Here is a 15,000-nt window from a genome sequence, read left to right as displayed (position 1 = left end):
ATTAATGAGCATTAATTGATTTGAACAACTGTAACACAAACAACAATCAGAGAAGCGTGGATTTATTCGTGCTATGCCGGAAACAAACTTAATCAAAATGATAACAAGCTTTTAAGTTCTCATCCGGATTTAATAACCACAATGAAAATGCGCATCTGAATTGCCGACATTATAACGGCTTGACCATTTATCGCAATGGGATGGCAAGAATCTCCAATGTGAACAAACTTTCATTCGTATGCAAATATATATATATATATATTTTTTTATATAAACAAAACCAAAAAAAAAAACAAACAAACAAACAAACAGAAGAAGAAGAGATCTTAGAAATAAAGTGCGCCTTGCAGGAGCTCTGGATGGAAAATTTGTTGTCATGGAGGAGTCACGTTTTCGGCTAATGAAATCCTGACAGTTTACTGCCTCCTCGACGAGTCGAGTCAGTGTTCTCGGAGATGACAGTGAGACGTGACGCGACAGCACTCGGGAGGTCATCGATACAGAGTAGGAAACAAATTTAACCTGCTGTCTCGGGAAATGAGATTTTCATTAACATCAATGTTTTGAACGCATTTACTTTAATAGCTATGAACTATCCCAGTATCCCAGGGGGGTTTAAAAATGTAAGGAGGTCGGACTGTGCGTCATAATGAATATGGCAACGTATTCAAGTTTCCTGTATTGTGCAGTGCAGTATTAAACGAGACACCTTGAGAGATATAAAGTATTCATCAAATTGAAAGCTTTGAGTGCATCTAACTTAACTCTTTTCTCTTTTTTTTGACACGGGCTTTGAAATTCGGCGGCCTGAACCATGTATCTTGTGGTTGTATAACCTTTTATATTGTTTACAAGACTACGGGAACTATATGCGAGATGACATTAACCGGTTTTCATTTTGAGATTTTTGCTAACTTTTTTTTTGTCTGCTTCATTAATATAAACACATTATGTAAATACTGCTGGCATACGTGATATCATCACACATAGAAAAGGACTTTGAATAATCATCCACTGCCATTTTGTTTAAACTTGAAGACAAATTTAAGCGAACATGTCAAATGCATCTAAGCCCATATCTTATCTATTTCATCTTACACAAAACTATAATTATCGTCAATAAACACTTGTGTACATGTTTACTAGCTCTTCTGCACTCTCTCTTTCGTCTTCTCCAATACCCTGAAGAAATCTCGTGACGTCAGAAGATTATATTGGCTATATCTAATGGAGCTTCGACTCTTTACACAGGTGCAAGTATTTGGCAGGTGGTAGATACTGTTTGTGAATAGTCGTTTCGCAAAATGACAACTTGTCCACGGCTGTGACGTCAGCACCTTTGTTACGTCTCCATGATTTGCACATGATATACCCTACCCTAGCAACTAAGAAATGTAACATTTCCTCGTTATACTCTCCACTCCAACTACCGTCGTAAGTACAATAATGTCCGTGATATACCTTTAATGTTACTTTTAGGTGGTCCTCTTGGATCGAAAACGCCAATCTCCTAGGGAACGTTCGTCTGTCTTGTTTGGTCCATGTTAGATCGTGTGTCCATGTGAGACGCGGAGGCCGGCTCTCGAAACGGCGCGCCGTGCCCCGCTTCTAACACCGTCGCTCTGACGATGACAACGAAATTGAATTTTCAATTGAGTGACAGGGGGCTGAAAGGGGGGGGGGGGAGGGGAGGGAGGGGCAGATTTTTGCTGGCTTCCAAGAGAGCAGTGTGGCACAGGCGACTACATTTGCCAGGAATAATTGGCGTCGATGTGCCATGTTTGTCGGAGGTATGTGGCGGGGTAAAGGAAAGTTAAGAGACAACTTGTTTGTAAGCCATGTCCTCGTTAAGTATCTAAAGCCTGAAAGTATGCTCCAGGAATAAACAAGGTGTGATCTTAAATGTCTTTACGAAGGCAAACTGCACCATGAAAAAAAATGCTGATCAACAATGAAACCTCTCTCACTTATGGCATCCATACAACGACGGCCATTCGTTGCGAAGCTTGCGTAAGATTACGATACAACGGGCAATTTCATCACGGATGTGTTCACCCAATGTGTGTTCATATTAATGTGATAAATTTTACCGCCATCGCTGGCGAATACATCGAGTCCAGGTACGATGTTTAAGCACAGCGCCACAAATTTACAGTGACAATTGGCGCACGGACAGACGGCAGGCATCGCACCGCAGAGTGGCGCGCTGCGTGTAATCGGGTTTGGTTTGTGCGTGATGCAGTAATATTGGATGACGAATTCTCTTGCTTTATCGGAATTCCAGAGATGAGGATTAAGTGTGAGGCACTAAATTCTCATGTAAATCTATCATGCTTTATCTAAAGGTTAGACACTTGTCTGAAATGTCTAGGAGTACTTCAGATCAGAAGCAACCATTTCTTAAGTTGAAGAATATTTCACGTATTTTGATTAGTTAATAAGCGACCATTTCACGATGACATGTTTGAAGACATTAGGGCCAGGTATAGGGATTTCACCTAACAATGACATAACATATTCAACTGACATGGTTCAAGGCGAACAACGAGCAAAACAATTCAAGACATACACAAAAAGGCTTACATTTTTCGAGTAGTCGTTTTGTATAACAGTGGCATTAATGCAGAAAAACAGCCATTTACCTCTGAAGTGAAATGTACTTATTGCGGAGGGCAATGGTTAAGATATGATTGATATCTGCCTCATTTTGTTGCGGTCCGCAGGTCTACATTGTATCCAGTTTGAGTGAAGGCGTCTGCATCGGAGCACAATGGCCCCGGTCTCATCTCCTTCGTTCTGATAAATGTCAGACGTCACTCCTTGGTACATCTCGGTACATCAGCCGCTATTGAATATTGACATTAAGGCTTGCACGCTAAATTACGTTTGTGTCACTCACTATCTCCCCTCATTCATTTGCAAGACTGCGTTAGGGGTCAAAGGTCAGAGGTGGGCAACACGTATACACTCCGACAAAATACTTTTGTTTTGAATTTCTCTCTTCAAATAGGCAATTACGTCATGAGCGGAGGAAGCCCCAGAAAAAAATCACTTGTTTACAAATCTGAATATCAGCATTTTGCCAGAGAGAGAAAAACAAATGGCATCGAATGATTCTTTGCAAAGTATTATTTTCATCCAATTGAGCATATGGGAATATTGCCTACTCAGTATATGACAAAGGGTTATTGAAAAAAAGTGCAGAAAACAACAAGAAGCACACCAAAAAGCTTGAGTATACACGTCGATTAGAACTCTGCCAGGCGGGTGGGTTTTCCTCTAACTCTGGATGGTAATGCATTTCAGGAGGTAGATAACGCCGAGCTTTAAGGGCATGACGCGCGCACATTACATATACATCGGGCATTTTTCTAGCCCTGTTGACCTTTTTATATTAAATCTTCGTTCCCCTGGATTGCTTGAAATACCGCGGTAAGCGGCGAAGGTCGCTCCCTATGGGCCGGCGGGAGAACAATCATCTATAAACCAAAGTAGGTTTCCATATTACGTAGGGATATACTGTATATATATCCACAGCTAGAAGCGCATCGAAAAAAAAATGGGCAAAATAGCAATATTTTCAATGCAAATACAACCCGAAATCAACAGATGCAACCTTTTCGTTGTTGTTGTTTACAATTGCACGACACAATTTCATCATATCAAATCCTATCCAAACGTTGAGACCCCTTAGAGCCAAATCGTAGCAGGCAATTTCATCTCATTGTTCCGGTTATAGTGACAAACATGAAAAACATCTCCAGGGTTTTCATATCCCAGTACCACCGGATCAGGATATGCGTATAGTATCTATCCAATTTATATTATAATCAAGTTTTACAGTCCATGGCTGTACAAGGGATTTTCCAGATTGATGTTGTTGGGTTTTTTTCCTCTCTATTCTTTTTTTCGGGGGGGGGGGGGTTCAAAAATACAATACCCGTCCTCTATCGATACCTGATTTTGCTTCACTCGGTAACCTCTTATATCCTTTAAAACTTGAACAAACAGTCATTTTAAACTGCAATAAATGCAATTTTTTCCCAATTATTTTCAGTTCAGATGTAATCACCTTTCTTTCCTAATGTTATCAAACAAACAAACAAACAAACACTGTTATTACCTCATCTCTGTTGAGTGGAGGAGTGTAAAATACCAAACAAATATCCCTAATCCACTCGGGATCACTTTAGTCGACAATTTGATGCCATCACTTATTCACCGCCCACTACCATGACTACTGATTATGTTTCTAAAAATCGTCTTGCCGTGCACATAGAGACAAACTTGTATCCGCCGCATCTCATTTTAGGCCTGCACAGACTTATTGGTTGCATAGAGTTTAATATTGGCTTGTCACATTATTGGCCGAGTCTTCCCGTTGGCAGAACGTATATCCATATCCCCAGTGGATTGACGCAGCGAGTGTAAAGATATTCATTACCACATGAAGGGTATATCATTATTATTTCATGATAATTTCGTGGTAATCTGAGATGTATTTCCCCTTTATTAATGTTAAAGGTTATTTGGCATCGGAACGTAAATGGACGATCATTCAGTAACGTTTTAAGCTTCCTTGCGATTTTTGACACGATGGTGACGAGAGAAAATGTCAAAGAATTGGCAGAAGGTAATCAACGAAATGACGTCTATCATGTCTTTTGATTCGTCTGGTCGTCTGCTGCCTCCATATTACATGCGTTTAAACATGAAGCAGCCATGTTCTCAAACTCTGGATTAATAATTTATAATGTCATTAGCGTGACGGCCTGAAAGGCAAACAAAACATGGTATAGGGTCGTGCCAACACGGAATGGGATCACATTTGGAGAGAGAAAACCAAAATGCTTAAGATAAAGGTCAGACGCAACATGATCGTAGAAAATAAATCTCCGCTGTGTACATAGCAACGTCATAAACTCCAATATACGGGGTCGTCATCAATATGACAAACAAAATAGAACAAACTGGGTTCAGCCCCCCCCCCCCCCATAAACATGATCTATAGGTGTATCTGGGAGGGGTAAAAAGTTCTAACAGTATCCAAATGCTAGTTCCTCATGCACTGTTAAACTACAACTCTACCTCAAACAATGCATAAATGTATTTAGACTTGATTGCAGAACATATATAGACCTATGTCTATAATCATGTAATCTATGATATATAATCATATCTTATGTTTATATGCCTTCTGTCTTGTGAAGATATGCAAGGGTTCATCAATTAACATTCTCTTTATATTTACCTACCCTTTCTGTGCCAGTAAGTCAGAATGTGCACAGTGATTTCACACAAATACCTATGGAGAGATAATTCATAATGAATTGATAATAATTAATCAATGTAGTATGCAGAGGGTTTAAGGAGACGAAGAGAGTGAAGAGTGTCTATCCTCCTGCTATTAAAACGGCATATCTCTTGTGAACCTGCAGAAATGTTTTGCAGGTGTTCTTATCTGGCACAACGTCCTGCGCCAATCGGATGTCCATCAATAAAAGCCATTCTTAGGAGGATGAAGAGGTAAAAGAGAGGGAGAGAGAGAGAGAATGGGGGGGGGGAGGGAGAACGTACGCGCGAGAGAAGATGACCGCGAATGAGATATGTTGTCATGGAGAATGTATGAGGAAAGATGAGAGCAACAGAGTAGTAAGAAAGAGGACAGGACGAATGAGGAAAAGAGAGCAAGTGGGTTTGTGTGTGTGTGTGTGTGTGTGTTTATGTGCTGTGTGTTTGTGTGTGAGTGTATGCGTCTGTGTGTGTTTGTGTGTGATGTGTGTGTGTGTATGTGCCGTGTGTTTATGTTTGGTGTGTGATGTGCGTGTGTGTGTGTTTGTGATGTGTGTGTGTCTGTGTGTGTGTGTTTGTGTGTGATGTGTGTGTGAGTGTGTGTGTATGTGCCGTGTGTTTATGTGTAATGTGTGTGTATGTGTGTGTGTGTGTGTTGTGTGTTGTATGTATGTTTGTGTGTTGTGTGTATGTGTGAGAGGGAGAGAGTGGAGAGAAAGAAAAGAAATAGGGAGTGTGTGTGTATGTGTGTGTTTGTGTTGTGTGTGAGAGTGTGTGGGTGTGTGCGTGTGTGTTGGAGATAGGGAGAGATGAGTAAGAGAGGGAGAGAAAAGGAAAATGGAGAGGGGAATAAAAAGACCAATAATGTGTGTATCTGAGAGTGACGAGTTAAGGAAAGAGAGGGAAGAGGAGGGAGATAAAGCTAGAATGGAAGATCATTAAATACTCCTGCGGAAGCATTTAGGGTGGTAGCAGGAACAAGCGTAGTATAGCTACATCTTGTTTGTGGCAACGCGTGTGTCGTACATGGACAATCGATCACGTGCATCTATTATGCTCATGTCAATTCAATTAAAAAAGAAAAAGAGACGAGACTACATCCTTGCAGTTTCGTGTTTTTCAGTCACTAAACACCCAATATTGCTTCCGGCAGATGTAAAATGAGCTCCCTGTCTTTTTCTTCAGCTGGTTCTGTGGCTGATCTTAATTGATGAATGCAATTCATGTTTCATCGCAGTAATAATGATACGCTTCCATCGACTCCTGTTAATCTGTGCTTGTGTGTGAGTGTGTTCGTCTTTTATTGTTTGTATCTCCATATAATGTGCGTCTTAGGCACATCCATTCAAATTGATGATGAATTAGGATCAGGTCCGCATAGGTTATCGACACTTAAATATTATATACATATAAATATACACTTAAAACAGTCCATCTTTACCGGAGTGTGGACATAACACTGATATGTAACCTTCTAACTTAGCATCGGTCGGCTGCTGTCAGGGACCTCATACTTAACACCGTTATCTTCTTTAGATTTGCTACCCTTGACAAGGTGACATCGAGGGACGCATGTATATTTGTCAGTACTGTCTTAGATAAAGATTAATGTAGTTACCATGTGCATGAGGGCTCTCTATAAATAACGCCCTCCTTCGACAGGAAATTTGACGTTCGCTGTGCCACTTTTTTTCTCTCGCGATTTCGAGAACACCGGGTTACTGATGAGATGAAACAAGGACAAACTCCTGGATATCTAGATTTTCAGATCAGATCGCGTCGTTAATATGACCTTTCGAGGCGCCATCTCAAGTTCGCCATTCTGTAAACTATTTCGCCCTTACACTTCCGTGCAGTATACAACACCGAATGTCTCTTGCCACTTAGGTCATGTTACCAATTACACGTAGCGAGATAACACTTGGGCTCATCACGCACAGGTGGGAAACAAAAGGGAGAATGCAATATACATCTACGCTATTATAGCATTTTCACTTGGTACCAGATTTCTTGTCACTCTCATGCATGGTCATATCCTATTTTGCCACTGACGACGTAAAATGTTTGGCTACTATAACGTGAAGTGCTGGGGCTACAGCGTGACTTGAAGTGTTGATTTGAATCGAGATGTTTTCAGGGAAAAGACCTTTTGACTATGACTGTTTCTCTCTGAATTCTACAGTGTATCGCGGAAGCACTCTGTTTTGTGAATTGCGATAACTTATTTGTGACAATTTGCGATTCATTACATCCTGAATGCAAGGCTTAACTATCACATCCTAGAAATATGTATTTTATGATTGCTTTTCTCTTCGATAATGCTAGTCGCTTCTTTTTAAAATATAAAAAACTATGAATGATAGAGGGTAGAAGTAGAATACGTATATGACAAAAGAATGAATGATCGCGCTATATCAGTTTGCTTTTAATACTATACATCACCATGTGAATCAGGTCAACGTCAAAGCGTCGTTTTCCACAACCCCTGGTGGAAATGAAAACTAGTCGTCCTTGAACCGCGACCTTCCGCGCCTAAACAGCTGGAATTATCGTCACTGAGCAACTCTTAATATAACTCGTTTATACAGGCGATAACGATCACTCTTCCTCGCTCAGACATCAACAGCCCTTCCCTCAGTTCGGCGTTTATTTATTTGTTTTTTTTTAAACCACCATTGATATGACAAAGACGACAAAAGCATTAGCGGGAGGAAAACGCAGGCTTGAATTATTGATGAAAGGGGTTATAACAGGGACGAGTATATAGAAACATTTTTGGTCATTATTTATTCATTTCTTTCGACGTTGTTCTTCTCTAATTTTGATCCCGCGCCTGCCGTGTCGTGGAATTACACGCATTTAGCCTCAGCCTCGCCTGCAGTGGAGCTCGGTATATATACCCAATGCAATCATACAATCAGTACTCCCGCTCATCCCCCCGAGGTAACTGCTTAAGTATGGCGCTCGGCATTCCAGCGGATCTACGGAGATTCCCCCCATGGGGACAAGAAATGCGGTCCCGTGGCCTCGCCATACAATTTTCAGACTTGACACTTCAGTGGCTTTCTAGCCGAGGGGGAAACCATGAATAATTGTCCTACGCGCTGTACAGATGAGACAGAAATCGAATTTCTGCCCATGAATCATGCATACCAAAGGTTCGTTGCCGAGATACAATTACACGCAGGTAGCGGATAATGATATGACAATAGGGGGCAGGGTGCTCTCTCCGTGGCGGAGGGCATCATCTACGGAAGATGGAGATATAGATTTTATGCGACATCAGCTGCTAACGAAAGATGTGGGATGCATCCAAAGATGTGAGGGATAGTGATATTCCACAGTATAGCCTACACCGGCTACATTCTTCAAAGTGCATTTAGGAATCAATAAAGTTCCAATATATGTATTATGAGATAAAAATGAGGAAAGAGAAGGCGGTGCGAAGCTTTGAAACTATTATTCCTCTTAATGTGTCTCCCTTTAATTTGAAAATATTTATATCTATATTTATATCTATAGCTATATCTATATGTTATAATAATAGTGGCCTCTTATAAAGCGCTGAACTCCATTGAAAATAACGCTCGTAGCGTCATGTAATATATCTTTACATCTATAATCTGATAGACAGACAGATAGATGAGGGCTGAATAGGCGTTTTCTATGTCCTTCCTGCAATACACATGTGTATGGGAATACATTTTGGGGAAAACAGTATTTCCATGGACCCTACAGCGTCTTTAAAAAAAAGGAAATAAACAGTACAAAATACTGAAAAAAAAGAAGAAGTAAAAGCTGGAAGCTCTGCTCAAATAGTTGCTGAAAAGCAAGTACATGTGCTGAACCTGAAACGTGGGCGAACATTGCCTCCTTATGCAAACAAAATAGATTTTGATGCCAGTTAACACCCTTTCACCGTCGCGGCTGAGCCCCCATAACCTCCCTCAGATCAGCGGCCTACTTCAGCGCGAGCTCATGAGACGCTTTTCCTGTTGATAGATGACATGTCAAGACCATGTCACACTAGACAAGAATTGGTAATTACGCTCCAGCGATGAGGGATAACAGGCAAATTAACAGAGAGAAAGATATGGGTTAGAGTGCGTGTAATAATGAAAATTTCTTGTGCGTGCGTGCGTGTGTGTGTGTGTGTGTGTGTGCATATGTGTGTGTGTGTTATGTGTGTTTAGGTAGCGATGGATAAGGAAAGTGGGACATATAGAAAATGAGGGGGAGGAAACGAAATGTGTTGGGGGGGGGGGGGCATGAGAGATCATCCGCTGTCACAACACAGTCTTCACCAGACATAATAGTGTCCGTTGTGAAATGATGTATCATGGCAAGTATAGGAGAAAAAAAAAGGACGCTGGTGTCAGGGATGTCGTATTAAGGTCTGTTTGTGTGTGTGCGTACGTGTGTGTGTGTGTGTGTGTGTGTGTGTGTGTGTGTGTGTGTGTGTGTGTGTGTGTGTGTGTCTGTGTGTCTGTGAGTAGTGTGTTGTGTTTAGATTCATCGTGCATAATGTGGTGATTTGTTTGTATGTGATGTTTACTGTATATGAAATTGTGTGGGGGAGGAGTAGGAGGGGGGGGGGGGGGCCTACAAGCCCGATGACGAGATCCACATGCAAGAACGAAAAATCCGCTTGATGAATGCTGTGCCATATCATAATCACGTGTGTATGCATGAGTGTGTGCTTTTGTTGCGTGTGTGTGTGGGTGCGGGTGTTTACGGGTGTGTTTGGCGTTGTGAAGAGAGGAGGGTGTTTCCAGCAATAGAAGTTTGCTAATAAGCATAATCAATCATCCACTTCTTGGTGATTGCGTGAATAACTGCCCTCGATGGCTCGCTGGCGTGCAATAAACAACTACCATGTCATAATCTTTCAGTGAATGCAAAGTGGCCTTCCAAAGATAGTGCGTCAAAACGCTGCAGAAACGCCGGCCTCATCACGCAACCGTCTTATGATCCTAGCACATAGTCATAGTTGCTGGCCGATATACAGGCGCCAGCGAATTAGCGCATAAGAAAGTGTGTCCTAATTTCAACACCCACGTGCTTTTAACCGATGATTGTAGATTACAGAAACAATGAAGTTCATTAGACGCTGCGATAGCATCTACAAAGGTTGGTTCCTTTCTCCGAATAGATTTTGAAGCTTGGACTACATCATAAAAAAAGATGTCATATAGGCCTCCCATAAGAGGGATCTCGAACAGCTTACTTGGCTTCTGCGCCAATTACATAGATAATAAAAACAGAACAAACTTCATCACTTATTTCCATCCATGCAGAATTCCCGTCCCGAGTGTAAACTTGATTGCTAGTGTTCTTCATCATCACAATTTGTCGCTAAAGGTAGAATAGAAATAACTTGTTACATGGCATACACATTACCCTAAAATCCTGTAATAAGGGTAAAACATGCAGCGACATCATGTTTTCATCGCCACCGACAATAGACAGAATCATTGATACGTATACTTAGGCCTACTATGAGCTTATAGGCCCGCAGTTAAAGGATGGATTCAGGAAAGATTCCGCACTTGTGTGTTTACGCATAGAATACAACAGTACAGCAGATCTCTTCCAAGTGTTTATGAGTCTATGTATAGAAAAAAAATGAATAGCAAGAGTGTGTGAGGAAGGCTGACAAAAAGGCTACCGAGTGCATGGTCAACTCGATTTTCATTACGTGTCCAACCCGGATGAAAGCCTGCAGAACGAGCTATTTATAGGAATCTCGTTATGAAGAGAGCATTCAGTGAGATAGCGATACAAGTCATGAAGCAACTGTGTGCTCCGCCATCCCCGTAAAGTGTCACCGGAGTGCTTATCAAACACAGCCCCTCGCCTTCCCCGAAATTTGGTCAGGGAAATCACAGCAATTACAGGATTCCCTCCTCGGATTACTTTCGTGATATTCTGGAGGAGAATACCGCTTCAAACATTCCGAATTATTCTCATGGTCGGGTATACGTCACTTCCGGTATAACTGGGGTGAAAACAAATAGCTAGCCTGTGCATGTGCGAGGCTGAGGTGTGAATCGGTGTGAATGCTGTGTGTAAATGAACTCCCTGTGCTGTGTAAGCATACAGTGTACGAATCTATGTGGTGATCATGTAGTAACATCATATGATACGATACGGCGTCGGCATTCAAATCCTCGATCTTCCATTCTTTTACGTTATTTATGAACAATAACAGGTCTTGTGGCTATCGGAAATGCAAGGATGGATCGCGTTCTGCCAGTTTTATGGAATTTCAAAGCCACTTAAGGAAGAAAATTTGATAATCAAATTTGTCCCCCAAATACGCCGATTGTGCACTGATGATTGCGTGGGTTTGTTTTCACTTTAGCTGCCACTATAAAATACATGTACCCGGATGTCCGACCATGAAAATCTAGGTGCGCCTTATAAAATGGTTGACATAAACGCGTCCATCACTGGCAATAGACCTGTGTTCGAATGAATCAGCGTAACAATTGATACCTCTAACTTGTTTCACTGATGTACCACAGTTGTAATCGTCATCAGGTCATAATAATTGTTTTGTGTAATCTTGTTTCGGTACATCTCAGATGGAAGGCCTTCTGTAAGCTATACATCATCATATCTAACTGCAATGCGCGAGACAAGATGTTCACATGTCCACTGTTACATCTATTTGGGTCTTATAGTCCATAGAGTAAAACGAAATTCACCAAACAAGAGAAAAAAAACCAAGGTTCTTCTGAACATAGGGAGAACAAACGAACGTGCGCAGGTGTAAGTGTGTCTCCCGCCATTGACAGAAGAAGAAAATTTTCTTGCGTCGGTCGTCTGCATCCAGCCTCCAAGACAGATAATTTGTCACAGACCCATCAACCAAAAGCGCCCAACACCAAGGCTGCCCATGACATTATGCCTAAACAAGTCCATGTCGGATCCGTCGATGGTATACTGTTTTCGGTACATCAGATACATGACGGTGCATTTATTGGCTTTCTCGACATCCACAGCCCGATAGCTGTACACACATATTATTAGGACCTACACAAACACTATCATCATAGATATTCTTGCCTCGTCAACAATGTTTAGTTTTGTGCGGATCGACTACATGCGATGATATACCGTATAGACCATGTGCATATCATATCAGCTGATACTTATTCACATACTAAAACACGCTTCGTGCTTGCCGAGATCATTATACACCAGGGCGACCGCAGCCAACTCCTGCACCAGAACCTAAAAACATACTGATTCATGATTAAAAAACACAATAGCGAAGCCCAATATCAAACTGTGACGTTGATCTGCGAAAATTGCACACAATATTCACGCTGAATCAAGCTTAAGGAAAAACATATTTCTTATATTTTTGCGATGAAAATGCGTGCTGAATACCATACAAATGTAATATTTCAGCAGCGCTCATACGATCTTCTCACCTGGCACCAACGCAAAGTTGAGTCCTCGAAATCTCTTGGGGATTACATGTACTCGCCTAAAGGTGGCGATCATTATTTCGGATTTCGTTTGGTAAGCTATTGACCTGTTTACAACCATTCCCCCTAATAGATGCCCTCCTCTTGGTTCTCCCTGACAACCTAATGATATCTAACACAGTCTGTCGGTCTCGCATCTAGCCATGGCAAATAGAAACGAAGACGCGATTCAGAGGACGTCGATAGTCATCAGCAGGTTTTGCAATAAGGGTATAGTGGATCGCCATCTGCATTCTCATGTGGGGAAAAATCAAATTGCGCTTGGCAAGGACATCAGGATTTAATCATTCACACTGATGTTAATGAGGTAATAACTGACTGAATAATCAGCCCCTCTTTAAGAGACAACTACTATACCCTGTCTCCGAAAAAACGAGCCAGTTTTCCTCTTCTCATTTCAGAGTATTGCACGTGCCTAGTCATCGACCGTGTTCTAATTACGCTAATGACGCTTGGCTTAGGACAGCCATCGGGATAGAAATAATGCAGTATCGTTCGATGTTAAGCAAACTAGATCATTGCCCCGATCTTGTTGTTGTTTTGCTTTGATGTCTTTTTTTCTCCTCGTTTCTCCACGTCGGAAATGTCAAGTGAATTTGACCGAATAACATAGAGCAGGCAGCCACGGCTTATGTCAAATGAATTATGTTTTATTTCACAAACAAGTCGCTGTGGTAAATGAAAAGAAGTTTAAAGTTCAGTTGACAGGTGTCGTATAATACACTTACCACCATTGGAAAAAAAATGACACTTATTCCTTGTTTACAAACTTAAAGAATACCTAAGGAATGTCGAGAACTCACTGAATTTATTTGAAATAGACTTCTCTGAATGACTTAAGGGTGAAATCAAATATGGGATCTCACCTGTTTACAGCTGACTATAACTTCTCCACACTAGGCAGTATAAGCTGATAGTGTTAAATTATGGAAAATAACGAGTAATTGTCGATATGTCGTCTCAGGTTAACGATAAAACTTGACTTAATACCTTTGGCTCCAGTGATAATGGGCGTTCTAGATTGAAGGCGTATTTAATTTCAGACTAATATGATCTCAGCAAGAACAATATGTAGGCCTACATGATAGATTTTGAGCTTTTCAGATTCCAGATCATTGCGAAAACTAACAAATCAACCTTTTAATGATGCCGAGTATCGCTCTGGCCGAATGTTGACTTAAAACACGAGGGATAGGTCACATTTAAGCTATCTTCAAGAGTACGAGTGATTTTACCAAAGATAACCCTGCCCCGCGGTCAGGATTGGGTTCAGGATTAGGATTATGGTTAGGGTCAGGGTCAGAGGAAAGGGGTAATTGTCCAGGGCTGATTGCTCAAGACCCACGCAAAGATATGAATTAAGATCGTTCGATCTCTATAAATACGTATCATTGCGAATTTATCGCCACCTGTTAGATATAATAAAAAAGTCTGATTTTGATGACGACTTCGCACCCGTTCTGTGATACGACCCTGGGCTGCGTTGGGTGTGACGCTCTTAAATATACGGTTAAGTGCGAATAAAATCATGTAAATGTCCTCTAAAGTATAACAAAGTAAATGAAAACAGCCCGAACAGACAAAGAAAAAAACAGCAACAAAAAATCCTGTAAAACCGGAAATAAAACCACAACCTACAATGCCGTCATTGATCATTTTCTACTGGAAGTCACGTTTTTTGCCCCCCAAATAATGGACCACTTTATTTGTCTTTTAAGTGTAGGACAAGCACTTGAAAACTATACGCACATCAGAGACAACTTCTATAGGACGAAAGGCCAATGCGTATTTGTATAAGATCTCTACAAAATTTGCTCTCACACGAGTTGCACGTGTGGGCACATCAACATTCACGTGAATTATATATGATTCCAAGAATCCAGGAGTGACAAAAAGAGATATCTCATCGATGTCCAATGAAAGGCAACAAATCAACAAGACTTCACAAATTGAATCATTTTATAAGCAAAAACAGAGAGAGAGAGAGAGAGAGAGATAGGGTTGGGATGGAGAATAATTCGTGTATGTTTGTGTGTGTGTATGTGTGTGTGTGTGTGTCTGTGTAGGAGAGAGAAAGAACACTAAATGTTGAATAAACGATCTAAAGTGCTTCAATGGCAGAATCTAAAAATTATATAGGTAATACAATGTAGAGAGACGGGGGAAGGGAACGGAGAAAGTGTGTGTGCTTGTGTGTGCGTGTGTGTGT

The 15,000-nt window shown here is 41.1% G+C and overlaps 1 protein-coding gene across 2 annotated transcripts in view; it reads right to left on the bottom strand.

The window, feature by feature from the left end:
- LOC139731056 (GTP-binding protein Di-Ras2-like) overlaps positions 1 to 15,000 on the bottom strand; it is a 96,988-nt gene that overhangs the window by 38,323 nt on the left and 43,665 nt on the right. The gene's annotated exons all lie outside the window — the stretch shown is intronic.

Source organism: Diadema antillarum, unplaced genomic scaffold (assembly GCF_040938485.1).
Source record: "Diadema antillarum isolate AM-2024a unplaced genomic scaffold, OU_Dant_1.0 seq00000355_RagTag, whole genome shotgun sequence".
In the NCBI taxonomy this organism is placed as follows: Eukaryota; Metazoa; Echinodermata; class Echinoidea; order Diadematoida; family Diadematidae; genus Diadema; species Diadema antillarum.
Note: the sequence above shows the minus strand (reverse complement) of the source record. Positions and strands in the feature narration are given on the sequence as shown.